Here is a 12,761-nt window from a genome sequence, read left to right on the forward strand (position 1 = left end):
CTGTCACTTCCAGTAACAGAGGCATGTCCTCTCCACCTGTCAGTCCCAGTAACGGAGGCATGTCCTCTCCATCTGTCAGTCCCAGTAACAGAGGCATGTCCTCTCCTCCCGTCAGTCTTAGTAATAAAGGCATGTTCCCTCTACCTATCAGTCTCAGTGACAGAAGTGTGTCCTCTCCTCCTGTCAGTCTCAGTAACAGAGACATGTCCTCACCATCTATTACTCCAGTAACAGCGGCATGTCCTCTCCACCTGTCGCTCCCAGTAACGGAGGCAGGTCCTCTCCACCTGTCAGTCTCAGTAACAGAGGCATGTCTTCTCAACCTATTACTCCCAGTAACACAGGCATGTCCTCTGCACCTGTCAGTCTTAGTAACAGAGGCATGTCCTCTCCACCTGCCAGTCTCAGTAATAGAGGCATGTCCTCTCAACCTATTACTCCCATAACAAAGGGAGTCTTTCTCCACCTATCACTTTCAGTAACATAGGCATGTCCTCTCCACCTATTACTCCCGTAACAGAGGGAGTCCTTTTCCACCTGTCAGTCTAAGTAATAAAGGCATGTCCTCTCCACCTGTTAGTCTTGGTAACTAAGGCATGTCTTCTCCATCTGTCAGGTTCAGTAATGGAGGCAGTTTCTCTCCACCTGTTATTCTTAGTAACAGAGGTGTGTCCTTTCCACCTGTCAGTCTCAGTAACAGAGATGTGTCTTCTCCACCTGTCTGTCCCAGTAACTAAGGCATGTCCTCATCACCTGTCACTCCCAGTAACAGACGCGTGTCCTCTCCACCTGTCAGTCCCAGTAACTAAGGTATGTCCTCATCACCTGTCACTCCCAGTAACAGAGGCGTGTCCTCTCCACCTGGCAATGTCAGTAACAGAGACGTATCCTCACCACCTGTCACTTCCAGTAACAGAGACGTATCCTCTCCACCTGTCAGTCCCAGTAACGGAGGCATGTCCTCTCCACCTGTCAGTCTCAGTAACAGAGGCATGTCCTCTCCTCCCGTCAGTCTTAGTAATAAAGGCATGTTCCCTCTACCTATAAGTCTCAGTGACAGAAGTGTGTCCTCTCCTCCTGTCAGTCTCAGTAACAGAGGCATGTCCTCACCATCTATCACTCCAGTAACAGAGGCATGTCCTCTCCACCTGTCGCTCCCAGTAACGGAAACAGGTCCTCTCCACCTGTCAGTCTCAATGACAGAGGCATGTCCTCTCCACCTGTCAGTCTCAGTAACAGAGGCATGTCCACTCAACCTATTACTCCTGTAACAGAGGAGTCCCAACTGTCACTTCCAGTAACAGAGGCATGTCCTCTGCACCTGTCAGTCTTAGTAACAGAGGCATGTCCTCTTCACCTGCCAGTCTCAGTAATAGAGGCATGTCCTCTCAACCTATTACTCCCATAACAAAGGGAGTCTTTCTCCACCTATCACTTTCAGTAACATAGGCATGTCCTCTCCACCTATTACTCCCGTAACAGGGGGAGTCCTTTTCCACCTGTCAGTCTAAGTAATAAAGGCATGTCCTCTCCACCTGTTAGTCTTAGTAACTAAGGCATGTCTTTTCCATCTGTCAGGTTCAGTAATGGAGGCAGTTTTTCTCCACCTGTTATTCTCAGGAACAGAGGTGTGTCCTTTCCACCTGTCAGTCTCAGTAACAGAGATGTGTCTTCTCCACCTGTCTGTCCCAGTAACAACGGCATGTTCTCTCTACCTATTAGTCTCAGTGACAGAAGTGTGTCCTCTCCTTCTGTCAGTCTCAGTAACAGAGGCATGTCCTCTCCATATAAGTTAGTCCTGTAACAGAGGCATGTCTTCTCCACCTGGCAATGTCAGTAACAGAGGAGTGTCCTCATCACCTGTCACTCCCAGTAACAGAGACGTATCCTCATCACCTGTCTTTTCCAATGACAGACGTGTGTCCTCTCCACCTGTTGCTCCCAGTAACAGAGGCATGTCCTTTTCACCTGTCACTCCCAGTAACAGAGGCATGTCCCCTTTACCTATTACTCTTGTAACAGAGGCGCATCCACTTCACCTGTCTCAGTTACAAAGCCATGTCCTCTCCACCTGTCTCTCCCAGTAACAGTGGTATGTCCTTTCCACCTGTCACTCTCAGTAACAGGGGTGTTCCCTCTCCACCTGTCAGTCCCAGTAACAGAGGCTTGTCCTCTCCACCTGTCAGTCTTAGTAACGGAGGCATGTTCTTTTCACCTGTTACTCCCAGTAACAGAGACGTGTCCTTTCCACCTGTAAGTCTCCAGGTATGGATGTATGGTCTCTTCACCTGTCACTCACAGTAAAGGATACCCTACTGTACTTGGTATTCTCAGTAAAGGAGCCATTGGCTTGCTTCTTGTCAGTCCCAGTAATAAAGGCACGGCCCCCCTGCCTGTTAATCCCAGTAAAGGAGGTTTAAATTGTAGTCATTGAAATTAAAATGTAATGAATTTAGCATATGCCTGTTTTAGCTTTTTAATTAAATTCATAAAGAAAAAATATTATATATTATAATATTTTAAAAATATTCGGATGTTTTGAGATGTACTGTATGTTTGTGCATTAATAATGAAACTGGGATAAATTATGTCTTAAAATATGTAAAACAACTTATAACATGCATCTGGTGTGAAACCTGCTAACACCAGATGATAAGGTTTTCTTTTCTCTGCCCTGCCCACACACACGCACAACCTCACACACACAAAGTATATACGCACAGACGCGTCTAATTACATTACAACCTCATTGGCCTTTATACACAGCGCCTATTTCTAGCCACAGCTGTCACTTTTCCATGGTTCGCACCGGCGGGGCGTCGAGATCAGAGCTCACCGCTGACAGCTCATTATCGCAGACACATACCCTGCTGTTTACTGTGGCATTTCATCCCACCTGCCATGCCTCCCCAAACTCCTCAAAACACACCGTTTCCACATTCAGGGCAACAAACAGCACTGGGCAATGCGACACCAGATCCATGTCTGAATTTTCTCGTGTTATTAGATTTTTGATTGAAGACGATTTTACTCCTTTTTCTTGGTTTGTTTTTTTTACATTTTCTGTTTTAGCAGAAAGAAATATTGTAATAAACATCAAAAAGGTCTTAAGGTAACTCTATTAAATATATTTTTGCCGTATAGTCCCGTTTAAGAAGGCGAATAAAATTTCAATAAAGTGGCCCTGGTCCCTGCATCTGTCTACGTCATGTGAGAGTGCTCACTGGCACTTATATATCATAGTAAAGTGGACATGGACCCTGCACCTCCCACAGCAATGTACGTGTGGTCCCTGCACCTGTCACAGTAAATTGAGCACAGTTCCTGCAATTATCACAGTAAGTGGGTGTGGTAACTGCAATCACTGCAGTAAAGTGGGTGTGGTCCCTGCACCTGTCAGAGTGAAATAGGTATATCCCATGCACCTGCCACAGTAAAGTGGGTCACTGCAATTATCACAATAACTTAAGGATGGTCCCTGCACCCACTACAGTAATGGTCCTTGCAATCATTACATTAAACTGGACGTGATCCCTGCGATCATTACAGTAAAGTGGGCGTGGTTCCTGCAGCTGTCACAATTAATAGGGCATGATCATAGTACCCATTAGAATAAAGTGGGTGTGGTCTTCCCTTTCATCACAGCAAAGTGTGGCTGTTCCCTGCAATCATCACAGCAAAGTAGGACTGGTCCCCACACCCATCACAGTAAAGTGGGTCATTGTGGGCATGGTGCCTGCACCTGGCACAGTAAAACAGGTGCGTTACCTGTATTTTTTAGTCTCAATGAAAAAGGCTTGGGTTCTGCACCTGCCATAGTAAAGGAGTTGTGGCAATTAAAATGAGTAAGGTGTGGCCTGTGCACCTCTTATAGTTGAGCAGGGATTGCCTTTGAAGAAGGATGGTGAAGTAGCTTCTGTACTCTTAGATCTCTAGGTCTCTGGCAGCTTCAGTGAAGGAGGTGTGGCCCCTGTGCTGTCAGTCACAGTGAAAGGGGTGTGGCCTCTGCGTCTCTTTATTAACTTCTTAGTTTTTCTGTGGGTTCTGTTGAACTTCCTGCCAAACTCACAAAGTGCCGGCTGCGTTCTAAAACCCTGACTCTGTCCTTTCAGTCTTTAAAATAGCCCTCAAAGGATTCAGGTCATGCTGCATCTGCAGAACACGGTAGGATACACACGCACTTAATCCAAGTGATGCACAATGACATTAGCATTTAATGACTCCTAATAACACAGGTATAAAGCACTATGTAAACACCAATCGTAAATATGACTTAAGATTTAAGAGCCAAACAATAGATTGTTGTTACAAGATGTGGAACGTGTGCTTGATAAGCATATGCCTTGCTTTTACATACATCATTAAATACAAGAATGACTGCGCTTCCTTTGTTTTTAAAATGCGACATCACCATATGGCCAGCTGTTTGCTGCACACCTGGATATTATAAACCACATGAAGATAATACTCCACTTCAGGTATATTTCAGATATATTGTTCATGCACATCCCCCAGCTCTAATGCCTCCTACCTACAGTAGACCGTGTCTTCCTGAATGACACACAGAGGGTATTTGTGATATTTTAAGCATGCAGTAAAACAATACTAGTAAACATTATGATTAGTTTTTTTTTTGCATACCATATATAAAAGTTTTGTAATCCTGATAAAATGTAACCATGACTTTAAAAAAAATGTGTATGCTGTGTGTTTATGCTTCATCATCACCATAGCTAGTTATTAACAATGCTTGATTAATAATTACAAAAAAAACAGAAATCGTATAATGTAAGGATGTTCTTGTGCAGAAAAGGTTATCTATATAAAAAAGCAAGAAGAATGTATACCAAAGGTTTGATCACCTATTGCTGAAGGGAAGAAACACATCACTGGTGCCCCTAGTGAGTGGATTTAGCTATTATAGTTAGTTTGTTTTGCACAAAACAGTCCACAGACAAGACACAAAACACAAGCAGCATGAATGACTTGGTAGTATGAGTGCTATCAATAAAAATAAATGCTCCAAGTAGGCATGATGTAATGCCACGGAAGTCTATCCTCTTCCAACATTCAGACCTTTTGATCAACGTTATCTCTGCAAATGTAGAAAAAAAGATGTAACATGCTACCTAGTCAACCCCTAGACACGCACGCACACATACACACACAGAAAGCCGCCCTAATGGCGACCATGCCACTGCAGAACCACTTGATAAGGCAAGTAAACAGCTCCCTCGGTTCTCTAATGGCTCCGATTCATAAATAATGAGTGGTCCGGCTCACGTGGGGGTCTCTGCGTGTGAAATATTAACATCCTCTGCGTGCTTCACAGTAACCTGTTCGTTTCGAAGCCCCTTGTGGTTCTAAACAATTGCAAAGCTTCAACAAAGTGAATGTAGAGCTTTTATTGTCATGTGTGGAGCTGGATGTGGGATATAGTGAAGCAGTGTCGAAATATCCAAACCGCACTACTACGATGGCCAGCAAACACACACAAACACACACAAACACACACACACACACAAAATCACATAAACATGCAGTCAATAAGCAATCTGATACACTAGTAAAACATGAATTTACACAGTGAAAGATCACAAATCAATGAATTGGTCGATTTTTTTTTTTTCTGTAAAACACACAATAGAACGTTATAGGAGCCTAATATAAAACACACATCCACTTTCTCCAGCATTAAACTACACTAAAGACTGCAGTTTATAGCCATGTGCTGGTAATGCTGGTGATTTTATTGATGATCTGTATCATTTGGTGCCGAACAAGTGCACATTAAAGTGGCCTTCGTGTCTGAACAAAAATAACCGCCTCTGAAGCTGAAATTAAAGCCCTGCATCCTGCATCTTCACCCCGTTTGTCCCACAGTAACACTCAGGAAAGCTAAGAAGCTCGAGAACAAACACAAACACGATCAAAGCATTTTCATATGTCCTTAGGAACACCATGGAAAACCATGTTTAGGTATGAATGCCTTTCTTATCTGATTCGATTTGTGCTCGAGATCACCTTTTCAAACATAGGCCACAAACCAGAAATGCTTGTTTTCTCAGTGATCATTATGAACCAGAAGTTGGGGTCAGGGGGTCAGAATCTCGAGTCCCTGAAGTAAAAACACCCTTAAAAAAACAACCCCCTACCAACACCCTAACTCAACCAACACAACCCCCCTTGACTCACAAGGTGGCTACACAGGGGACACACCTTTACACACTCATTCACACAGTGTGGGCAATTAAAAAAAAAACATTAGTTAGTCTATTTTGCATGTTTCTGGACTGTAGAAAAAAGCTAGAGTACCCAGTGGAGTACCCCGATAAGCTTGGGGAGAACATCTAAACTCCACACACACAGATCCAAGGTGGAAATCAACTCTTAAGGCCACAGTGCTAACCGTGCTGCCTGACAGGGTCTAGAGTTCTAGAAAACAAGGCTCTTTAGTTCAATGGATAATTATTAGTCTTCCTAGGCTTATAACTTGGAACTCCGTGTGATCACAAAACATTCTGTTGAAGGTTTTGAAGCGCAATTATCAAACATAAGGGTGCTCACTGGTTAGCACTATGGCTTCGCACCTTGACGTTCGAGTCTTGTCTGTGTGTGTTTGGAGTTTGCATGTTCTAACTGTTTCTCTGGGTGTTTTGGTTTCCTCCCACAGTCCAAATACCTGCAGAGTATTTCCAAATTCTTATTTGCAAATTGCCTGTGTGTATGTGTGTATGTGTCCAGGGTGTACCCCACCTACTGACCAAAGTCTCCTGGAATAGGCCCCTGGCTTCCCATGAATCTGTACAGGATTAGAGGAAATGAATGGATAAATGAATGAATGAATGAATTTCTGAAGAACCATTTCTTTTTTATGATGTTCTCTAAGACTTTGGCTTAAAATTAAATGCCCTAGACATTAAATAAAACAGGTTTGTTTATGGACAAATTAGAGAACAGGCCTTAGAACTCAGAACGCCTTCTGGTCATTTAACCCTCTTTTGTTTTAAGAGTCAGAACTGAAACTAATGGTTTCACTTGAGAAACAACCAATAGTTGTTTTATTACTATTATTATTATTATTATTATTATTTAAATTACCTCTCATTATTTTCATCCTAATTAGCTCGAACCTCAAAGAATTTTAACATTCAGCTCTTGGTGCTCTGTAAACCTAGAGGGTTTTTTATGCTTTTGTTTTTAAAATCTGGTTGGCAACGGCAGCCGAAATGCTCATAATCTGTAAACAGCAACAAAACAAAAACAATTTTTTATTACAAGTACCATTACAACTGATACTACACACCACATGTGGTGCAACCCGGCTGTGTGGCTAATTAGCAATGTGGCTAATCTTGCTAACTGGGGAAGCTAGCGAGGTGATGTATTAGCCATGTGCACATGGTTACAAAGCTGGCATGTGTTTGAGCGCTAGCTGTAATTAAGAGCTCCTGGCAAAGACTTAAAAAAACTAAACAAAATAAAAAAAAAAAGAAAAAAATATATTTCTTTTTTAAAAAATATATTTTTTGTTTTGTTTTGTTGTTTTTATTTTGGCCACTTCAATAAAAACTTTGAAATCTTATACAGGACATTCTTGACATGATCCCCCTCAGAAAATAGAATAAAAAGATGAAACAGTAGCAGACTGATTAACACCTGTTGGGAATTTTCAAAAGAAACCAGTACACACCTCGCATGCAGCTGCAGCATAACCTGAATTATAGCACCACCAGCCAAGTGAAAAGGCACTGCACTTCTTGAAGCCAACAACTTCACACCAAACTGCAAATACGAGCCACTCTCCATGATTTAATAGACATTCAGCATCTGAAAATCAGACCTACTTCTCTTTATATATATATATATATATATATATATATATATATATATATATATATAAGTAATCATTATTCTGATCTCATAACATTAAAATGACTGGAATAGGGGAACGATTTAGTCTGCCGACACCAAATCTGCATTATGCTATCTATCTATCTATCTATCTATCTATCTATTCTACTCAATACTAATGCACTAATGATTCCTGAACACAATTTCAACATCATTAACATCATCATTATTATCTTTCCATTTTCCACATCACTCCATATTCCTGTCTCATTTCTTCATCTCTCTCTCTCACTCTCTCTCCTAATTGAGACAAGTAATGCGCTCTCTTTCTCTCTCTCTCTTTCTTTGTATGTGTGTGTCTGTCTCGAATAAACCACTGCTGGTATAACCCACACGTGCCTTCTATGCAGGTAAAGAAAACAAATAACCATATATAATTGTTCTGGACCTCTGCCAAGAACACACACACACACACACACACACACACACTATATACAGTATATATATATATATATACTTCAGGAGCATTAAAGTATCTATCTATCTAACCATCTATCTACACACACATGCACACACACACACTGAACAGGAGAGTGCACATGTACACTTTGCTGATACAGATTTCAGCACGGGGTGAGGCTGTAGATGATAAGGCGCGCGCGCGCACGCACACACACACACACACAAAGAGAGAGAGAGAGACCAGATTTAAAGGTAAAAAATGCATTTGGAGCAAACACCACATCATGACTTCATCACTCTAACAGGACGGCTGCAGGACACCGCAAGGCACGCGCAAGACCGCTACGTCACAAAATCAATATATATTTGTAACATATATATGACGTAATAAGAAGACATGAAGTTTACCTTGAATCAGTGTAATGTCAGCTCTGCTCAGGAGCTCGGTCAGGGTCAGAGCAGCTCGAGAGCCTCACATGTCGGGTTTTCTCCTGTCGCTCGCTTCTCCTCCACCCGCTCCGATCCCAAAACCATTCTGCTCGAGCATCCGGTAAAGCGGCAGCCCATATCCTTCACTCCGGGCGCGGGAAATAATTAAATAATAATAATAAAAAAAAACAGCACTACGAATCCGCCCTTAAAAAAATGTATATATCAGAAATCCCAAAAAGTCAGAATCCTGAGGTGTTCCTCAAGAAGAAGAAGAAGAAGAGGGTGAGAGTGAAAAAGCTTCCCCATTCGGTGCGGCACGAAACACCACACTCGTGAAAAATACAAACTCCATCAACATATATCAAGTTGCACGAAAAGCAAACAGCAGCGCCGCATCATATCGCGTTATAACCTCCACATGCTGCAGCGCGCGCGCGCAACATTCTCCTCCAGGAGATCAAAAGATCCGGATTAGATCATCATCATCATCATCATCATGCTTCGATCTCAGGACAGAGTTACATCCGCTCTACATTCCCCTCCTGATGAAGATGATGATGATGATGTAGAATAAGAACGGTGCACGAGGATTTTATCGAAAAACGCACAAGCGCACATTTCCACTGTATAAGAGCTGATCCGCCGAGCGCACGAGCCACCAAGAGTGAGATGTGGGTGTGTGTGTGTGTGTGTGTTTTTGGGGGGAGAGGCTACGATCTCCTGTTCACGCGCATCTATTCTCCCCCTCACCGCGTTCCAGCTTTCTGCCGCTCTCTCTCAGCGCGGACTCGAGTTTAATCCACACGCGCGCGAGCTCGCGCGTACACGCGGACTGGCGCCTTCGAGCGCGTGCGCGCGCACACTTTTATATACACGCCGCGTACCGGTGTATCGCTCCATTCTAAGCGAACAAACATTACCTACATCATCATCATCATGTCCTCCTCCTTTTACACTGCCAGGGAGAAAATTTATGAAAAGGTGTGGGTTACACAGGAAGTAAGCAAGAGAGAGAGAGAGAGAGAGAGAGAGAGAGAAAATATATAGAGACAAATATAGAAAGACAAAGAAAAACTGAGAGATAGAGAAAATATATAGAAAGAGACATAGAAAGATAGACAGAAATAGTGAGAGAGAGAGAGAGAGAGAGAGAAATGAGGTCGCATGCAAAAATTCAGCAAATCTACACCATCCCCACCCTAACTCTAATAAGACACAAGATAAGAAAAGATACACTTATGTTCATCTTCTACACTTGAAGAAGAAGAGCACGAGGAGAAAGCTGAGGCTCTGGCTCGAATGACAATCGAAATTCTCCTCACACACACACACACACACACACACACATAATGAGACGTTTTCTGTAAAATAATGGCAGTTAAATCAATCAATAGCATTAACCTACAAAAATGTGTTAATTATTAGCAACATTTCTATAAATCTATTCTATTAGTCTTTTAATTTATTAATACATTAAAAGTAATGTAAGTAGCAGTTTTTTGTTACTTTATTATTAATTTTAAAATATGCCATTCTATAGCAGTTGCTATTGATTGTAATCTATAATAAACCTCAGTTTCTATAGCAACAGCTCATTCACAGTGAGGTGTACACGCTCACAAATAAAGCTAACAAACTGGAAAGACACGGCTCCTTATGTCAGGTGTACATGTTCACACCTTTAATGTATATCTTTTACCTGCAAAGGTGTACATTTGTTGTAGATAAAAAGTTCCAAAACTAGAACTAGACACGACAGCACCTTAACGGCCAATCAGAGAAGCAGCGGAAATTATACAAAAAGTAACTGTTTACAAAAAAACACAGAACAAGTAAGCGTGATCAAAAGGGTCCTTTTTTGTGAGACTCTGATGATGGCCCCCCTTTAGAGGTACCAAAGACGTTTTCTTTTGATCTAACATGTATGGAAGTAGCCTTGAGGGTAAAGCTTTAAGTGGTCTTGGGTCAAGATACCTGAGCAAATTGTTAGTGTTTTATGATTTGCCACACCTACGTTGATAAAAAGGTGTAGGCTGATTTTTGGTACCTTGTATTATAAAATTACAGACAGAAAAAGAAAGAAAATAGTTCACCAGCAGGAGCTGCTTAGCACCAAGCAAGCCTTCTCTGACGTCACGACCCAACTCCAATGGCGCCAGCTCTCTCCAGCGCCAGGCAGGGACTCCTATATGCAACATGAACCCCTCTCCCCCCCAACCTATGAAGGAAATCCAGGCACCTGCCGCTCCTTCCTCTTGCATTGCTTATTGATTTTTGAGCTGCAGACCTCCACCTTTACTTCCGAAGGTGGCAAATGTGATCACGCTCCTCTCGGGAAGAGCCAGAGCATGGAGGACGGCACTCTGGGAAGCCCATAACCCTAGTTGCTCAAACATTGAGTACTTTTCTAAGGAGATGAGGAGACTGCTTGATTGCTCATGTCACGGCAGAGAAACGGGACGCAAGCTATTGAATTTCCGCCAAGGGTCCCGCTCAGCCCACGACTACGCCACAGAGTACTGGACAGGAGCTCTCTCAAGTGGGGGAAATGATCGAGCACGAAGCGACATGTTCTTTAAGACGACTTCTTATCTTCTTCGTCCACAAACAGCACTCCTAGCTGGTGCAGGCATTAATCGACTTAGACCATTATCTAATGAACACAGCCTCAGCCAAGGCTCTGGAAATTCCATTTCTGCCCTTGGAGTCTCACCTTAAGGTACAAGCCATTGACGGGAGCCACCTCCCCTTTATCACTCACAGAGCCCCTGTCCTAGGTCTTCGGGCCTCAGACAACCACTCTGAGCAGACCTCCCTGTTCATCATGGAAGGAATTCCATGCCACGGTTGTTCTGGGCCTGCCTTGATTAATCTGCCATAACCCACACGTTGACTGGGCCAGGAACACCATCACAGCCTGAAGCCCATCATGTTCCACGACCTGCTTACAAGCCGCCACCACACAACGCTCCAATCCTGTCACTTCGGACGAACCGCCAGACCTCACCCACGTGGCCACATAATATCACAATCTCAGGATGGTGTTTAGCAAATCCCATGCCATTCCAGGACCTGGAATGGGGGCACAGCTCCGAGCTTTCCTGCTACCCTGGTTTTGCTTGAACCGTGTCCCAAGTCCAGCATTGTTTCTGGTGGCCAACATTGAAGCGGGATGTTTCCGGATTTGTGACAGCATGCGACGTCTGTGTACGCTCCTTAGACCCCTACTGATTCCATACCGCCCATGGTCCAGCATTTCCCCGGACAGGACTACCCACCTCCGACAGCCACACCTGTATCATGACTGCAGTTGATCAATTCTCCAAGGCAGCACACTTCATTACCCTGCCTAAACTTTCATCTGCAAAGTAGACAGCAGAACTCCTTATTCTCAATATTTTCAAGCTCCATGGCCTCCCCAAGGACATTGTCGCTGATTGTAAATTTAAATAAGTGAAAGACTCAACATACAAGCACCATCTGCGACAGAGAATCGCCACTTCACAGTATCTACTATGACGTAGCTATGATGTAACAGTATAGGGTCTGTGTATAAACACTTGTGTGTAGGAGACTGCAGTCAGTAACATGTGAGACAGGGAAGCGCATCGGCTGCTGGTCATATCAGGGACACTGATGGTATGATAATACCACTCTTTACTTATACGAAGGATTGATCACTTGAATCTTAATTAGGCTACTTGACATTTAATTAATTCACTATAGTGCTCATTACAAGAAAAGAGTAACTCAAGGTATGCTGTGATTGTTGTTTAAGTTTTAAATGTATTCACAAAAAGTGTAATATGATGTTGTGTATTACGTGTCCTTTAAAGGATTATTAGAATAGTATGTGTTAATTGTGTTAGAAGCTTAGTTAAATAATTCTGTTGTTGTATTTGTTAAAATTTTATTTAACTGGTGTGTTTTAGAAGTAGTGATTTGACTGTTATTTACCAGGAATAGTGATGTACCCTTTTTTCTGGTTTTGATTTAAGGTTATCGACCTTGCT

The 12,761-nt window shown here is 42.8% G+C and overlaps 1 protein-coding gene across 2 annotated transcripts in view; it reads right to left on the reverse strand.

Annotated features, from left to right (window-relative positions):
• Positions 1 to 9,551, reverse strand: part of lrfn5a (leucine rich repeat and fibronectin type III domain containing 5a) — a 64,462-nt gene extending 54,911 nt beyond the window's left edge. For both annotated transcript variants that reach the window (XM_053510455.1, XM_053510454.1), the window contains exon 1: positions 8,725 to 9,551. The gene's annotated coding sequence lies outside the window, so the exon portion shown is untranslated. The remainder of the gene's footprint in view (positions 1 to 8,724) is intronic.
• Between the last annotated feature and the right edge of the window lie 3,210 nt (positions 9,552 to 12,761).

Source organism: Clarias gariepinus, chromosome 13, assembly GCF_024256425.1.
Source record: "Clarias gariepinus isolate MV-2021 ecotype Netherlands chromosome 13, CGAR_prim_01v2, whole genome shotgun sequence".
NCBI classification, from domain to species: domain Eukaryota; kingdom Metazoa; phylum Chordata; class Actinopteri; order Siluriformes; family Clariidae; genus Clarias; species Clarias gariepinus.